Here is an 18,168-nt window from a genome sequence, read left to right as displayed (position 1 = left end):
ATGCCAAAATAATGCCACCACCCAAGTCCTAAATAAATGTATCATAGAGTGCCCAAATAAATCTGCTCTAAATAGTGCTTAAGTAATACTACCATAGAGTGACAATATTACAATGATATGCAGGGCCCAAGCAATGGCACCAAAAATTCCTTCTCACTGCAAATGTATTTATTGTTCTAGTCTCTCTCTTTCTCTCTCTTTCTCTCTCTCCCTCTCTCTCTCTCTTTCTCTCTCTTCCTCTTTTTCACCTACTTATTAAATAAAATTAAACTTTACGTACACTTTTCTATCTGAGACTACCACTAACTCCACCACTTTCCTAAGATATATCAAATACTAATATTATATAATAACAGTTCTCCAGGGATATTAGATATTAATCCGTAACCACCATGTATAATGTACAGTATATCAATATTAACATCGTCACCTCAGACCACCAGTGGTATTAGGTATTAACTTCTAAACTATCAGGAGTATAATAAGAATACTAGCATTAACCCCAAAAGCTCGGAATGTAAAAGTGCATGATGTCATTTATGCAGAACGTTAGCAAAGTTTGTATAATCAGGGACATTTAGCTGACTCCGTTGCGAACACCAATGCACTTAGAAACCTCCCTTTAAAAACTCTGCATTTGCCCCTGCCATACTATGAAAAATCCTAAGGGGATGGTGGAGGCCCCATATGGTGGAGACCCAGGGCCTTTTGCCCTTCTATAATCCAGCCCTGTTTGTTACTCCTTTGTGTGACTAAAATAAAACATACTGTAGTCGGTTAATAAAAATGTAAGTGTTTAAAAATGTTCCCGTTAACTTAATGACACATCTGCAATTGAAATTGCAAGTTAGTTAACATTAATTTTAGAATAAGAGACGTTTGAAAGATATGAAACATATGTGGTGGGGACTTTTTGGTATCTTCTGACTGGAAGTAAATCAAATATTGTATAACTTTCTCTGGATACTTTATTAAATCTTCTGTTAGAAAACAGCGAATGCATAAGTTATCAGCAGCGCAGCCAACTATTCCATCTTGGAAGAGATCAATATTCTCATATAAGTTATAGTTGCCAAGATATAAAGCATCATAAATAGTGCAGCTATAATATATTGCCACAACAGAAGAATACAGTGCTGTCCACAAAATATTAAAGACCAGGTTGTTTTATGATATTTCACATGTATTTTGGTGCATCGACCAATGAAGACGCAATAAGTCATGGACTGTAAGCTCACGATCATATATATGGGTGTTTAGTATTGCCGGTCCCTAGAGCCAGCTTAACAGAAGCGCCACTTATAACTCTGCTTTTACATTTGTTTTGAATAGTTGTCATTATAATTGTTTGTTACTTCCCTAATTGTAAAGCTTTACGCAATATGTTGGCGCTCTATAAAAAAAAGATTAGTATTATTATTATTGCTTTTGTCCTAATTGGTGAGTGTATATCAGGCACTTTCCACTGCAGCGTTGTATGAGCATGTATAATTTCTTGCCTGCACATTTTTAATAACATACTGTAGGCGTATGTTCGCACATGGCAGGTTAGTACAGAAATTTTTGCGACTGTTCATCTGAATGATGTTTATAAAAATCCACGCACATCCTGCAGAAACAAACCTATTCAGATGTATGGAATGGATTTTCAATCTTAGACCTCATGCACACGGCCGTAGCTGTGTCTACGGTCTGTTATTACGGCACTGACGGGCCGCGGAGTGTCATACACGGGCCGTTCGCAATTGTGGACCGTGCACCCACAAAATGTGCTTTGAGTTTAATGACCCCGGACCACAATTGCGGACCATATAATGACATGTCCTATTTTATTGGCGGTCCGGGCTCCAGGCAATGCACGGACTGTGGAAACCACGGTTGTGTGTATTGGCCCATAGGATAACATGTGTTCTATACTATCCGCAATTGCGGATAGTATACGGCCGCAAATGCACGGTCGTGTGCATGAGGCCTTACACTGTAGTTTTCCACGAAGCTGGCCATCAGGAAGACAGAAATTATATTTTGCTTATACCTCATAGGCTCTTTGCATCACCGAGAATCTCTTAGATCTTGCTTGTGGCACATGAGTTTTCCCAGTGGCATTTAAATTGGGGTTGCTGAGGTAACAATCACGACAGAGCCCTAACACCTTATGCCTTCCATTTATCCACATAAGAAAGCAAGATTAGACCTTATGCACACGACCGTGTTATGACTCCGTACTGGAAGTACCTGCATATAGCTTGGTTTTCATACACAAACATAGAGAGGTTTTTTTCTGGCATTCAAACAGAGTTTGATAGAAAATAAATTTTATTCTGCTCCATCAGAGGCTATGGATCTGTAGCTCAGAACCATAGGGACTCACTACAAGTTTACTGGGAGGTTAGTGCAAAAAGCCCTGATATTTATTATACAGATGTGTCTTTCCTTACACTTTCTCATATCTCAACATATCCTGAGATGTGTGGCGTGAGGTTACCAGCTATGCAATACTCTGTCACGGGATGTCTGTGATATATGTGTCTATGTGTGGCCACCCAGAGGTTGTGATGTGGATTGCAGTCTGCTTTGCTATCATGTCGCAATGATAGGGCAGATTTACTTTTCAAAATGTGCCAGAATTCTAGCTGAAACTAAGCCAGAATTCTGGCATACATGCCGTGCATCACATTTATTAACTGTTTTAACCCCTACCTGCACCATGACGTAATAGCACGTCGTGGTGGGGGTGTGATGTTTGGACCAGGCTCACGTGTGGTTTAAATTGAATGGATGTGATCTATCAAGAAGGGACGGGGCTTAAAAAGTGACACCGTGCACCAAAAATTCACCCAAATATTGGCACAAAAAACTGATGTAAACGAACTAAAATAATAGGTGGTATAAGGAAGAGAAAAGTTTCTAGCATGTCTAGCTAGATGCACCACATTTATTATACAGTTTGCACCACTTTGATAATTTTGGGGCATTTTTCGACTGCCTTGTCTAAGTTTACACTGTCTAAATATTAGACAGTAGTACTAAATCTGCCCAAATGTATTATATATATTTCATGAGAAATTGGATTTCAAGCAATAGTAAGTAAGGGTGGACACATCTGTAGCAAGGAAAATAGTCAGGTCACTGCTTTACATATACTGAGAGTACTGAGGTATACACTGTTCTTAATCAACATCCAGACCCGAAGCCATTTAACCAGTTATTGGTAAGGAATGTGACAAAATAATTGTAGTTTATTTAATAAAATACTTCTGAACTATGTAGCCTAACTTTTGCTAAGTTGACATGAGATTTCCTTACACTTCTGACTTTGTCGACAAAGTTGCAATAATCTCAATTACTTGCAATATTTCCTAATATTTGCAATAGTACGAAACCTTGATTCGCGGTTAGATTGTAAAATCGATATCCTTGCTTAAAGAGGCTCTGTCACCAGATTTTGCAACCCCTATCTGCTATTGCAGCAGATCGGCGCTGCAATGTAGATAAGAGTAACATTTTTATTTTTAAAAAACGAGCATTTTTGGCCAAGTAATGACCATTTTCGTATTTATGCAAATGAGGCTTGCAAAAGTCCAACTGGGCGTGTTTACAGTAAAAGTCCAACTGGGCGTGTATTATGTGTGTTACATCTGGGCGTGTTTACTACTTTTACTAGCTGGGTGTTCTGACGAGAAGTATTATCCACTTCTCTTCACAACGCCCAGCTTCTGGCAGTGCAGACACAGCGTGTTCTCGAGAGATCACGCTGTGTCATCACTCACTTCCTGCCCCAGGTCCTGCATCGTGTCGGATGAGCGAGGACACATCGGCACCAGAGGCTACAGTTGATTCTGCAGCAGCATCGGCGTTTGCAGGTAAGTCGATGTAGCTACTTACCTGCAAACGCTGATGCTGCTGCAGAATCAACTGTAGCCTCTGGTGCCGATGTGGCCGACACGATGCAGGACCTGGGGCAGGAAGTGAGTGACGTCACAGCGTGATCTCTCGAGAACACGCTGTGTGTCTGCACTGCCAGAAGCTGGGCGTTCTGAAGAGAAGTGGATGATACTTCTCGTCAGAACGCCCAGCTAGTAAAAGTAGTAAAAACGCCCCGATGTACGCACATAATACACGCCCAGTTGGACTTTTACTTTAAACACGCCCAGTTGGACTTTTGCAAGCCTCATTTGCATAAATACGAAAATGGTCATAACTTGGCCAAAAATGCTGCAATAGGAGATAGGGGTTGCAAAATCTGGTGACAGAGCCTCTTTAAGTTGTAGTTCCACACAAGCTGGACAGTCTACCTCTGTTTTAGAAGACATACTTTACTTTAGCAGCACATAATGGAATGTGTTTATTTTTGCCATCTGTCCTTGAAGACTTACTTCTTATTATCCAACAGAGAAAAATAATTATGTAAGAATGCTGAATTATCGCTTCCTTCCATGTGAGTTGAACTGAAGAACGTGACATTAGGTGCTTCGTGTTGTTCTTTCTCTCTGAAATTTTATGCACAAATCAGTGTAAGACTGCACATATAACATGATTAAAGCTGCCAGCTGTAAAATTGCCATCTCGGCAGTGACAGGGTGAGAGATGATTTGTAGTGCATGGAGTGACAGCCATGGGTGCTGCAGCCAGCGGACTGTCAAAATAAATAATGCCAACCTTGGGGTGAAGAGGACTGGAGGGGAAATGAACAGACATTATTAACACATGAACATAAATCCCCTAATTCTGCATCCCTATACATCACCATTCCAAGTCACTAGTATCTTATAAACACAAAGGGGCTTATTTACAACACAGAACAAGTAAAAGGGTACCCTATAGCAACCAATTCAATTCCAGGAGCCATACGTCTAGCGCAGGGTAGACATTAAAGCAATGATGTGAATGTTGGATCCACTTTAAAAATGTTAGGGAATTGTAGTATCAGCAATTGTCTGACATACAGTATATCTATTGCTATACTGCTCCCTTTACAAGAAAAATGTACAAGTAGGACAACATTCAAGGAACTGACTGTAGGTACCATCAGCAGAATACAGGCACTTTTCATGGCAGCCTATGCTCTGTGAAGAGAGTAGATGGTCTCTTGATGCTTGCCGCTGCCGCTCTATTCAAAGTCTATGGAGCTGACTGAAACAGCCAATCACAGCCTGTGAATGGAGCGGCACCACACATGCCCAGACACAGATCTATTCAAACTCCTTGTAGTCACTGTCTTGCAGCTGGGAGGAACAGAGACGCCCATTCTCGCAATTGGTAGGGGTCCCATTGGGCAGACCCCCACCGATCTAGTATTTATTACCTATCCTGTGGATAGCTGAAATATGTCTTAGGCTGGAATACCCCTTCTATTTTTACATTTGAAAAAGTTTATTTAATTTTTTTTAATAAAAAAATGTCTATCAGTGTGTTTGGGGCAACTTTCTACTACTTTTTGTTAAAAAAATGTTTTACTTTTTGAGATACAGCTGCTTTGTTTCCTGTATCCAGAGCATCTGCATTTGCATCTAGCGATAAGACCTGTATTTGTCAAGTCAGACGGGTTCAGTGTCAGCGGCTCCTACGTGTCTCTGACACACAGGATCGGGCGGTTACTAATCATATCTAGATTTATAACTTAGATGGGATGGATTACAGGTGGATCGGAACCAGTGTTTCCAAATCGTATTTATATATTTAGTCATAATAACTTTAAGTTGTTGCAAAGAAAATGATGGTTTTATAGAGAAGTAGAAAGTGCCGAGTAGATAAACTCGTACTAGGGTATAAAATTACTTATTCCCTATAAAAATAAAAAAGAGTAGCCTGGAGAAGAAAACCTTTCAGTATGGGATAGAAGAAAGTGTTCACTTAAACAAAATGCTTTTCTTGTGTGACTGGGCAATGCATTTTAAGGAGAACCTCTCCGAGTTTTATTGTTTGACACAAGAAGAAAGCATGCAATAACTCTTAAGAGCTTGTCTAACAAAAGTATTGAACAATTTACTGAATGTAATTTTGTTTTTTTCCAAAGCTGACAGCCGGATACAGCTCCAGGTCTACATGCTGCAAAAATGGAAAAAGGGTCAAGAATCACAAATGGAAAGGAGGAATTTATTGTAGGCTTTATACTTTATGCAGTTAACACTTATCCATAGTGGGGATTATAAAAAGACTGACATTATTTCTGCCAAATAACAATGACAGGGTCATTCTACATAGGTGGGAAATACGTAGGGCTCTTATTCTTTGATACATTTTAAATGAATCTATGTGACTGCATGGCAATTCTCTCTCAATATAAAATGTGAAATTCACCGGAGGCCGCTAAGGACATATCACCATAAAAACATTCACAGCCAAAAAGGTGTTAGTTTTGCATACAGCAAACAATCTGTTCTATTCTTTTATTTTCTAACCTTTAGCGTTCAGTTGTTTGTAGAATTTATGGCCCAGAATAAGTAATTGTGCAGCTTTAATACATTTCAAGGTTTTTATTAAGAGCTGCACGTCTCTTAATAAATTAGGTGCATCTCTGGTCGTCCATGCATCAGAAAGTGGAATCTACGCCAGCTATGCCGGTTTCTGGCATACATTATAGTAAATCTGTCAGGCCGCAGGTTGTCCTGCCCCCTTCCACTAAACTCCAACCAATTTTTAGAAAAGTGCCGCTAATGGCGGAAACGGCACAAAAGTCACATTTGTTACCGCAAATTTTGGATTCTGTGCGATTTTAAAACTGGCATAGAAACGTTAATAAATTCCCCCCATTGTTGACACGAATCCGTAACCAGACAGACTACTTTAAAAAAGAGTATCTCTGCCTGATTGGCCAAGAGGCACATATGATCACAGATGCAACTTCTTTTGATACTAATGTGCCAAGGCCGTAACCTTGTGACGCGTTTATTTGCTTACATCATGCACTTTGAAATAGCCCATTAAACAGTAGTTGTGGGCGCTATTCAGTGGGTGAATTCTGCTTATGTGAACAAAATAGAGCTCCTAATAGATTCTCTCCCTTAAAGGTATCTGGTGACTGCCTTTAAAGGAGTTGTATCACGAAAACAACAACCGTTTAGATAGAAGCCATGGTATTGCTTCACCAGGATGGCGATGAGGTGTTATTACAGAGGGAAGGCACATCTGACTACACTTTTCCCCTACAGCAGCCACAGGAAAAGTGAAGTAATACATGCCAGCCATTCAGATGATTAGCCAAACATGTAATGCATAGATGGGCTGGGACTGTTCCACTGAGCCAGTCTGAAGAATTAGTATAGCATATTCGCCAACATGGAGCACGCCTGTTGTTGTGCTGTACGTAGCTGAACGTACCCTGCTCCTGGAACATACTCTTAAAAAAAGTGACAGTAATGTCATGCCCCTTTTCATGACACAAATAAGAACAATCCTTTGTGTTGGAAAACGTGGCATGGGGGGGATTGATAAAAATGTTATTCATATGAAACACCATTTTTTTCAATCCTATTATGAAAGAAAACTGGCATAATTGCCTTGATAAATCTCCTCTAATGAACTCCTATGGACACAACTGTTGCATGATGTTGGATGCCACCACTTACTATAGGCTCTGTGTAAGGTAAATAAAAGCCAAATTCTGGTTAGAAGCCCGCATGCCTGCATACGGCAATAATAATAATAATACACATAATAAAAAATGTTCATAATTATATCAATCTACTGTTTCAAATAGGTTGTTATGTTACTTGAAAGTAAAAAGCCCAACTACTATGTTCAAAGCTAGTGAAATATCCAATTCAGTGTGACAAATGTTATTTTAATAAGATATGAAATGTGCATTCTAAATGGTTAGTACTAATTAAACTGGCCTTTATAATGGATGAATGCCTAACAGTATACAGGGCCAGCACTTGCAAAAGAGATCTACATCCGTTATTGAGTCAAGTCATTTATCATAGTTTCTTGGCCGCAGTACTAGGATATGACAACAAAAAGTTCTTGGTAATTTTTAATCAATTATTTTGATCTATTGTATCTTCTATTGGTCCAACAGCCACTTTTTATTGCAAGCCAAAATATAAGAACAACCCCAATGGGGCTAGGCTGTTGTCACACAAAATGTTCAACTCTAAATGTGTAAAGTCCCGAACTGTAACTGCAAATTTAAAGTGTGCATACTGCAGTTCATAAAGACTTCTTTAAAAATACTCTCGGCAGCCATCCGTCACCAATAGACTAACATGTTAAAAAAATCTTAGGGTTTGTTCACACCTGCGTCAGAGTCTCAGATACTGTCGTTTTTGGCTGACAAAATAGCGCAGTCTGCTGTGCTATTTTTCTAGCAAAATTACGGTAGCCATGACGAAAACCCGACAGAAAATACTAAAGTCAATGGGTTCCATTAGGTTCCAGCTTTTCGTTGTTCTGCTTTTGTGACCGAGCGGAACAACAGAAAGTCACAACCTCTTTTTGGACTTTCAAAATAAAGTGCTACGATGGTACATTTTATTGACAGCATCGTCTTCATATCGTTGGGCATTTATGCGGAATGTGTTAAGTTTATTCTCTTCTTGAAACAAAATGTGTTTAATATACATCTGACTTATCACATTTCTCGTTCAACTGTAGATTTTTAGGATTTGAAAGTCAATTAGGAACAACCGTTTATCAACCACATTATACCGTAAGAATATGGCCACAAACAGCCTTTTACATTGTTCTAGCTCATATCCAGAACATCTGAAACGAGGCATTCCCACAAACCAATTCTTACAGGTAAGAAGGAACTGTACAGAATCACATCACTTTAAGGAACAGGCATCTGCCCTTACTGAACGATTTAAAGAACGTGGGTATCCCGACAACTTCTATCTCTGGCTTATCAATGGGCCAAAGACTGCACTCGTTCTTCTTTATTGCAACCATGTCAACGTAAAGTGGACAAAGATCTAAGATTTATTACCACATTCAACAATCAATGGACGGAGAACTGCAGAATCCTTCACTAGTTCACACAGAGTATTTTGTAGATGTTTTTGACAATGGAAACCGCATCAGAAAGAGCGACAAAAAACGCCCAAAATTGCTTCCCATTGATTTCAATGGGAGGCAGAGGTTTTTTTCTTCTTGCCAGTGGTAAAAAAACGTTCAAGGTAAAAAAAAAAGCGACATGCCCTTTCTTCGGGTGTTTCCGTCTCTGACCTCCCATTGACATCAATGGGAGGCAGAGATCGCATTTTAAATGGCGTTATTTTGCCCGGGGCGCTAAATGGCTGCGGGTCGAAAAAAGGCAGCAAAAAACACGGCAAGTATTCTGCCGACAGGTCAAAATCTGCCTCAAAATTCCTGAAAGAATTTTGAGGCAGATTTTTCTGCCCACAAAATACTCAGTGTGTACAGACTGTTAAAGGGGTTTTACTATCCGGGACATTTATGACAAATCCACAGGATATAATCCAAAAAATAAAATATTTGACGCAGCACAAATTCCGATATCAGGAGCGGTGTCACGCTGTAAAATCAGACAAACCCAGTCTGACGTAATGTAATCCTCAGAAAATCCATGGTTGAACAGCAGCACACGTCTCCCAAATTTCAATCAATATGTTCTTTTATTGGTCAAACATACAGTAAAAAATGGCAACGTTTCGACCTGTGACAAGTGGAGGTTCTTTCTCAAGCCAGGCTTAAGAAAGATCCTCCACTTGTCACGGGTCGAAACTTTGCCATTTTTTTACGGGACGTTTGACCAATAAAAGAACATATTGATTGAAATTTGGGAGACGTGTGTTGCTGTTCAACCATGCTTTTCTGAGAAATCCACAGGATATGTCATAAATGTCTGATAGATGCGGGTCCGACCTCTGGGACCCGCACCTATCTCTAGAACGGGACCCCTATAAACCCCGTTCTACTTCTCTGTGTTCCCGCTGAAGCGTGTGATTTCCGACCATGTTAGATCAAAACAGCGTAGCTCACTGAGCTACTCTGTTTCCGTAACTCCCATAGTAGTAAATGGCAATTACGGAAACAGCGGATCGCTGGGCTTCCAGAAGCGAGTCGCACTGTGATTGTTACGGGACCCTTTTAACAAAAAGGGGTTGTCCAGAGCGAACAACCCCTTTTAACATTATTTTAGAGAATTGCTGATAACCCTGAATCTTGCTCAATTACATATCCATGATGTTCCAAAAATATTTCACAATTGTGATATCAGAGCCATCTATGTGGTTTATTAATAATAATAATCTTTATTTATATAGCGCCAACATATTCCGCAGCACTTGATAATTACTCAAAATTTGTTTCCCAAACCGGAGATAAGCAAAAATGTTTGTGTCAAAACAAGGTGGGCAGTCTAATAAGTATGGCGTCCATGCCGAACAATATATTTCTCAACCTGATTATGTCAGATAACTGGCATAGTGGCATTGATAAATCTCTTCCACAGTGTTACTATCTTATTGTGCTGTTGTGTGTGATAAAAATAGGCGCCGTTTTCTTGGAGTGCTGCTTTAATTAAGGATGAAATTTAATCTAACTCTTAAACCACAATATCTTCCTCATAAGAGTTCTGCTTACTGGGGGTCAGGTCAGCTTTGTATCAACGTCTTATTACACCCTGAGGGCTTATGAGATATCCGATAATTACATAACACGTGTGCACTGCCACCTCCACATTCTCGTTTTTGGTTTTCATTATGGTTAACAAACTGCTAGCATTCTATGGAAATGTTATTGTCACTACATACCACTCTTTAATTTTAACTCATTACTAGGAGCAAGGATTCCTTCTGTAAGCTTTACCTAGATTTCTTGTGACATAATGCTAGGGTGAGTTATTAAATTCATACTGTAGATATAATGGGGAAACAGCCATTTATGTCCTGAGGATTTATGACTGTAATCGAGATATCAATTCATAAAGTCATTATAGCTGTGATGAGTGCATTATAATAATGGTGATGGAATTGTGCCCCTACCTCTATAGTATTAAGAGATATGGATGTATTAAATGTAATATACTGGACGCAGCGTATGATTCTCATAACAGAATATGTTCATTAACATGCCATAAAGATTAGTCAGAGCTAAATTTGGAGATGAACATATTTTCCGAAGCTTCTAAAATCTCAATCTACACACGCATTTGAATTTTCCATAGCTTCCGGCTTGGCTTCTACGCATTGGTAATGCAGTAAGACTAAATCCTATAGTTTCAATAATTTTGACAGCATATATGTGGCCATAAATATGTATATACTACACACCATAGAAAATGCAGGTGCATGGGGGGGGGGGGGGGGGGGGTTCAGATTTTTCACATCCACCATTAGGTGGTATGAATCATGGGACTCTCCCTAACCAATTTCAACAGATAATATAATAATTTGGCTTATGACTAATTTATAAAGTTGTATTAAGAATTCATGTATTTTCTCAAACATTGGAACCCATGAGAATAAAAAAAATGTTGTTGTGCTCCATCGCATGCCATGTTATGGAGATGTTCTCCCCTACAATGTTCTAGGGGAAAATACAGTCTCACACGGCCGTACTGCTGACCCATAAGGACTCTGTGTGCTGCCATACAGAGTCCGTGCACATGCCATACATGCCATGATATATGTAGGCCCATGACGTTGCCATGTGCATGAGAACTTATTTGCACAGTTTTATTCTGATTTACCCATGATTCGAAAAAATTTCTACAAGGTCCGTGGCTGCATTTGTCATGGTTTTTCAGCACATTTTTACATTTTAAATAAAAACAGCTGTTAAATATTTGCTTTAGAAAATTCAAAGTTTCATATTTTATGCCTGGGAATTCAGCAGTTGTAAAACATCCCTGAGGTTGAAGACAACTGAAAGCAAACATTTTATCACGTAATAAAATTTGTACGGGATTATTGGATGCTGGTATTTCACTTTGCGCAATGTGCCGGGTTAACGTCTTGTAATGCAATTTATAGTGAGAATTCTATTTGTAAGAATACCTGTTGTTCAGAATAAAGCTCTGAGCACTGAAGGGAATAAAAAAAAATTCTAAACTTCATTCTCTTTGCAAGTATTTGCCCAATTATATGGAATATTTAGTTTTTTACTTTTTTTTTTAAACAGATTTTTCTCATTTCAGTTTACATAGATAATAAAGAATGCACAGCACTACAGAATTGAAATTATATAAAAATGTTCCTTTTAGGTATTTCACTTTGCAGGCTTCACGCAGCTATTTGTTATTTTTTTTATAGCTCAAATTCTCACAAGGAGCAACAGGACAGAGGAAGCAAAACAGAAATTGTCTTTCAACTATTGTCTATTAGACACTGTAAGAGTAAAACCAGCCATAGCAGAGATTTTCTGCAGCAAATACACAAGAAATCTGCTGCACAATTTGTATGTGTCAATGTTTTCAGTGCAAAGCATGAAATCTGCGGTCAAAATCTGCAACATATTCACAAAGTCAACAGAGTCCGCAGCATGCTATAAATTCCATGTTTTTTTTTTTAACTACATGTGGATGAGGTTTAAAAAAAAAATTAAAAAAAATAGGCTTTAGGAATACACATTGAAAATCTGCTACATCTCAATATACCCTAAGATTTATCTATAGAATTCCCAAATAATTTACAATGAAAGAAGCAATGCTTTTAGTGGAGAATATCTCCGTAATACGAAATCCGATGGAATGTGAACACTTTTTATTCTTATGGATTCCCTATGGATTCGAAAAAAAATGAAGTATTTCTCTGTATTAATTCAGGTAGGTAAGAGGTACAGTATAGGCGTTCTATTATGGCTCCATACATATCGGTACTTCTACGTTGCTGTATCACTGGCGTGTAGCAGCTCTGGCACATGACCGAGATCGGGCCGTGAAAACGGTCTGTGTGTCGGCCAGATTTCCACGGAACTGCTGTTCTGTACGAAACAAAATTATACAGTACAGGACAGCAGTTCCACGGAGAGGCAGGGACTACTAGCATTAAATGCCTATGATGCCAGGAATAGGTGAAAGAAAAAAAGAAGAGGACAAACGGCGCTCCTCTAATGTAATGCTGTTTAGGAATTGTGTAAAGAGAAGTACATAGTGAGCTGGTTTACTCACCTAGTATTGTTGTGCAAGTGTAGGCACAACACTACTGCTTTGCATTGATGATGATCTCTCTTTAGGTGCCGGCTGCCACCCGCTGCTATCCCATGGGTGAAAACCACTCTACCCGGGGAAAAGGAATCAAGTAAAAGAGAGAAAAAGTGCAGCATTCGGGACACGGTGCCTGGCAGGTAATTATTCAATGGAGGTATATTACTTAGGTATACGTATTTTACTGTCACACATTACGCGTTTCAGTTCCGGACAGGTCCCTTCCTCAGGCTTATACAATCATACACAAAATGAGACATCCTTTTATACATACAAAAAAACGTGAAACAAAGGATACGTTTTTTCGGGGTAACAGTTACACTTCATTTTGAAAAAAAGGGAGGAGTGAGGATTTCCCAATCCGCCTAATTTATTAATAAACCTCTTTGAGCTAGCAAAGATTTTTGCTATAATTTACACCAATTACTGCCGTAAATGATTATAAAATTGTTAAGCCTTGGACAACCCGCCCTTTAAACTTAGCCCCAATCGCTTTTTTTAAAAGAAGCAAGAGCGCCGAAAAACGTAAAATGTTGCATGTTTTTGTGCAAGTAAGGTGTGCGCCATTAATCTTAATATCTCACTAAGCCTTAGAGCAGACCCACTTTGCCTATGGATATAAACACTCCAGCATTTTACGAAATCTTCGCGCAAGCGTGGTACATATTGTCATTGCAAAAGTAGAGTCTGGGTGTATGGCTTACATATACCCATTTTTTTAAAAGTGTGTGCGCATGCGCTTCTACAATACTATTTCCTATCTTAACTTAAGTCTGCACGCATGCGCTCTTCTTTTCTGCTTCCAGCTCGTTATTTTTTTCTATTGTGGATGCATCCGAAATAGCGATCACAGAATATAAAAATCTAGGAGCTATGCTCATGCACAGACTCTTGCAGCCAATAGTCTATTGGTTTAAACAAGTCCCATTGGTTACCACTTAGACGCCACGTATTACTGATACGAATGCCACTCACAATCTGTAGGAGGCGTACCTAAATACTCACTTCTAGTTGATAGGAGGAAGTCACCCCACCAGATTTAAGTCAGTGGAGGCCTTAAAAAATCAGCTTGCACAATACACGCTGTTATTAGCTCTGTTACCACTGAAGACACCCGTATAGCGGCAAAACATGTCGGGAGGGCTGTTAGGGATCAGTTTTTAAAGTAGCGAACACATCTCCTAGGTATTATTACTACTGGTGTGTGTGAACTGCAGTCACACTGACATCCCCACCTGTATCTGACTGACATCCACGCCTGTATCTGATCTTGGCCGAGATCAAATACTATTGTTACAGTATATTTGAATAAATAAATGCTAAGGGACAGATTGTCGCATTTTTAATATTAGAAATTATCTATTAATAATCATCCAATAATAAAAGTTATATTTTATTAGGGTGGAATAGTTTTTGCTGCCTGTAGGCAAATAGTATGGTGATATTACTTGACATACCCGAACCACCCTATAAGGTCCATATTAAAAAATTGTTGGTGTAAAACTCTGATTAAATGCTAGTATTTAATAATTTCACATACATGTGGAGCAATGCACATAAAAAATATCTGCAACAATAAACACAGTGGGGCAGAGAAACAACTGTTATTCATCATTTTATAAAAATGTTATTATCGATTTGTGCCAAAAAGTACAGATCTTTGCGCCTCACTGGACAATTTTCAAAAGTGTCTATAGAAGGGAGCGCTGCTTAGAGGAAAAGGGACATGGCTTAAACTGATGTGCGCGTAAACTAAGGAAACCAATAGGTGGCATAAAGAAGAGAAACGTGTCTAAGGCTTCGTTCACATCTGCGTTAGGGTCCCGTTCTGACGTTCCATCGGAGCTTTCCGTCAGAACGGGACCCTGAACAGACACAAACTGACACAGACGGAATGGTGACGCATCCGGAGCCCATGGTGTCCGTTTGTGTCTGTTGTGCACCGGACCCGTAGTTTTGCCGGAAGCAATAGCGTAGTTGACTTCAATGGTGACGGAAACGGAAGCCTCTGGTTTCCTTTCGTGTCAGTTTGTGTCTGTTCAGGGTCCCGTTCTGACGGAAACCTCAGACGGAACGTCAGAGTGGGACCCCAACGCAGATGTGAACAGAGCCTAACATACCTAGCAATATGTGCCTAATTTATCATATAGCATGCAACTATTTGATACATTTGGCGCATCTTCTGACTGCATTGTCTAAGTTTATGCTGTCTATATGTTAGACAGCATTAGTAAATCTGCCCCAATGTTCCATACCGCTTCATCCCGAAAGTATAAAATCTGTCCAAACTGACAACTGTCTGGCCACAGCTACGGAAAACAAATCCCCAGTAAAAAACACATTTTCAGGGCTTATTTACACGAACGTGTAATACGTCCGTGCAACGCGCGTGATTTTCACGCTTGTCGCACGGGCCTATGTTAGTCTATAGGTCTGTGCAGACAGTCCGTGATTTTCACGCAGCGTATGTCCGCTGCGTGAAACGCACGACATGTCCTGTATTTGTGCGTTGTTCGCGCATCACGCACCCATTGAAGTCAATGTGTGCGTGAAAATCACGCGCACCACATGGAAGCACTTCAGTGGGACGCGCGTGTTTCGCGCAAGAGCAGTAAAAAGTGTGTTTGGAAACAGAAAAGCACCACGTGCTTTTCTGTTTACAAACATCCAAACAGAGTGTCATAATGATGGCGGCTGCGCGAAAATCACGCTGCCGCACATCCTATGTGATGCCACACGGAGCTGTTACGTGCCTTTTGCGCACGCAAAACGCCGCGTTTTTTGCGTGCGCAAAAACGCACACGCTCGTGTAAATCCCCCCTCAATGTGAGGACTTCCCTTATGATAACTTCCTAGACCCTTGGAAGATTCTATTTTGTTTCTTTCTAGATGTTGTAGAATGCTCTAAACTTTGTGATATTGTACATTGCTGTAGAATATGTTGGTGACTTTTTAAGAGCTTAGACATATGCTCCTGAAACTAACATTGTCTGTGTATTGTCATGAGTGCATTTCACATCCCGCATTATGTTATTTGTTGCATATTAGATCAGCCCTTTTCAGTGCAATATGCCGACTCAGCCACTTATGAAGTACAAATTCAATTGCTCTTGGATTACATAAAACCCATTCTATTTATTTTTAGTTGATGATATTGATTTCCCAGGATGGTGGTGGGTATAAAGATTACATTAGACTATTCTCTTTACTCACAGCATGGCTTACATAATTATAGTGATAAAAAGCCAGACGCCAGCATAGAAATGGTCAGTCCTACATTTACAGAGTATAAGCAGGCTTACACATTAACAAATATTTTGCAAAGATTTCATTTTTTGACTTTGAAAAACAAGAGTCTCTGTATATGCAGACTTTGCTTAAAGGCTATGTCCACCTTCACAATATTTTTTTGTATGGCTCTAATGCATTTAAAGTTAAAAATGGAGCAACTTTAAAAATAGTCTTAATTGAAAAAATCTATAGTTTTCCGTCTACGGCTCCTATAAAGATCTATATGTTTCCATGGTGACTATAAACAAACCCTTTGCAAACGAGCGTTGATCGACGATACAGCACTTTGATCGGCGCTTTACTTTGATGGCCAATATTGGGTAGTCTAGACAGCACAATATTGGCATGGAAAACGAGTGTTGTAAAACGTGCTGTATCGTTGATCGGCGCTCATTTGATCCAGTCACAAGGAGCAATGATTGGTAATGTAAGGTGACGAACAATAGTTACTATGATCGCTTGTCCCCATACATTTGCCTCATGTCGGCAGCACATCTCCCTGTTTACAACGGGAGATGTACTGCAGACTAGCGACCATTTTATTGGCCGCATAAAAGATCAGATCAGCCGATGAAACGAGCAGTTTCTCGTTCATTGGCTGATTGCTGCCCTGATTACACAGGCAATGATCGGGAACGAGCGTTCATATGAACGCTCATTTGCCTGATAATTGACCCCTGTCAAAGGGCCTTAACCTGCTACAAGGCATATTAGTAGGAAACAGATGAAAGGGAGTAAAGGAGTATGACTGCAGGATCAGACTACACAGAATTTGTTTGTAGTCTGTTACCATTAAAGGGGTTGTCCGAGATACCAACATTTTTTCAAAAACTCTGTCATACATTACCCCTTATACAGACAACCTAAATAAAGCATTATTTTTTAAAAAAATTCTACTTAACACATTTCTTCTTTGAATTTAGCACAGCTTGTTTACATGCAGTTCAGCTCTGGTTTGTTGATCTTTCCTTGTGATGAAACTTTTTTCACGTGCACGCTCATTGCAGGCTGCAATGAGCGTGCACGTACCTTCCAAGAGTTCATGTGAGCTGTCCTTGCTCCTCCCGCTGACCTCCTTCACTGGACTTGTCTCCTTGCTGACATTCTTGAAGGATGGTGACCGTTCTCCCCCCATTATGTTTTTCACATTTATGTTTTATTTCTCTTTTCAGGTCTATAAACCTCTTCGTGTCTACCCTAAGGGTATGTTCACACGCACTAATTACGGACATAATTCGGGCGTTTTTGCCCCGAATTACGTCCGAAAATAGCGCCTCAATAGCGTTGACAAACATCTGCCCATTGAAAGCAATGGGCAGACGTTTGTCTGTTCACACGAGGCGTATATTTATGCGCCGCTGTCAAATGACGGCGCGTAAATAGACGCCCGCGTCAAAGAAGTGACCTGTCACTTCTTTGGGCATAATTGGAGCCGTTACTCATTGACTCCAATGAATAGCAGCGCCAATTACGTCCGTAATGGACGCGGCGTTCAAGCGCCTGCACATGACGTTATGGCTGAAATTACGGTGATGTTTTCAGGCTGAAACATCCCCGTAATTTCAGCCGTTACGGACGCCCTCGTGTGAACATACCCTAACCCTTGTCCACCCTCTTCTATCTCATGTCTCTCTCCACTAAGGCTATGTTCACACAGAGTTTTTTGGCAGGAACAATATCTGCCTCAAAATTCCGTCTTGAAGTTTGCGGCAGATTTACCTCTCCCTGCACGTTGTTTTTTGCGTCGTTTTTCCCGGCGTTTTTTG

The 18,168-nt window shown here is 39.9% G+C and overlaps 1 protein-coding gene across 1 annotated transcript in view; it reads right to left on the bottom strand.

The window, feature by feature from the left end:
* MYO18B (myosin XVIIIB) overlaps positions 1–18,168 on the bottom strand; it is a 625,429-nt gene that overhangs the window by 47,721 nt on the left and 559,540 nt on the right. The window lies entirely within an intron of this gene.

This window comes from Rhinoderma darwinii, chromosome 1 (genome assembly GCF_050947455.1).
Source record: "Rhinoderma darwinii isolate aRhiDar2 chromosome 1, aRhiDar2.hap1, whole genome shotgun sequence".
NCBI classification, from domain to species: Eukaryota; Metazoa; Chordata; class Amphibia; order Anura; family Rhinodermatidae; genus Rhinoderma; species Rhinoderma darwinii.
This window is presented reverse-complemented; position numbering and strand designations above follow the sequence as displayed.